Here is a 1,020-nt window from a genome sequence, read left to right on the forward strand (position 1 = left end):
CATATATATATATATATATATATATATATATATACGACGAGCTTCTTTCATCCTAATGATGATGATTTCAAATTTTATTGTTTAATAATAATAATGATTACGGTTTCAAATGTTGGCAGAAGGCTAGCAATTTGAGAAAGGGTGTAAATCAATTACATTGACCTCAGTGCTCAACTGGTATTTATTTTATTGACCCTGGAAGAATGAAAAGCAAAGTCAACCTTGGTGGAATTTGAACTCAGAATGTAAAGACACTAAGCATTTTGCCTGGCATGCTAATGGTTCTGCCAGCTTGCTGCCTTAATGATAATAATTCTTTCTATAATAGGCACAAGGTCTGAAATTTTCGGGGAGAGGGATAGTTGATTACATCAACTGCAGTGTTCAACTGGTACTTATTTTATTAACCCTGAAAGGATGAATCAATCAACTTACCAAACCCTTCAAATTTGCTGGCTTTGTATCAAAATTAGAAAGAATTATTATTATTATTATTATTATTATTATTATTATTATTGAGGCAGCAAGCTGGCAGAATTGTTAGCATGCCAGACGAAATGTTTAGCAACATTTCATCTGTCTTTACATTCTGAGTTCAAATTCCACCAAGGTTGACTTTGCCTTTCATCCTTTCGGGGTCGATTAAATGAGTACCAGTTGAGTACTCGGGTCGATATAATCAACTTAATCCTCTCTCCCAAGCTGCACTTGTGGAAAAAATTTGCAATTATTATTATTATTATTATCATCACCATCATCATCATTATTATTATTATTATTATTATTATTATTATACTTTTGTTTTGCATTTGTACAAGTTGGATCCAAGTCTCACCCAGAGACCTCAAGAGACAACAAGTTAGAAGTTCATGTAGATGTTATGCCTAGGGTACCATATATTTGGATTTGTACATAGTGTTGTTCTAGAGAATGCGTAAGAAACCATAAGAAAATTGTGTTTGTTTTAAAATGTTTGTTTGTTTATTATTATTATTATTATTATTATTATTATTATTATTA

The 1,020-nt window shown here is 31.1% G+C and overlaps 1 protein-coding gene across 3 annotated transcripts in view; it reads left to right on the forward strand.

Annotated features, from left to right (window-relative positions):
* LOC106868726 (peroxisomal trans-2-enoyl-CoA reductase) overlaps positions 1-1,020 on the forward strand; it is a 61,200-nt gene that overhangs the window by 56,746 nt on the left and 3,434 nt on the right. The gene's annotated exons all lie outside the window — the stretch shown is intronic.

Source organism: Octopus bimaculoides, chromosome 1 (genome assembly GCF_001194135.2).
Source record: "Octopus bimaculoides isolate UCB-OBI-ISO-001 chromosome 1, ASM119413v2, whole genome shotgun sequence".
Classification (NCBI taxonomy): Eukaryota; Metazoa; Mollusca; class Cephalopoda; order Octopoda; family Octopodidae; genus Octopus; species Octopus bimaculoides.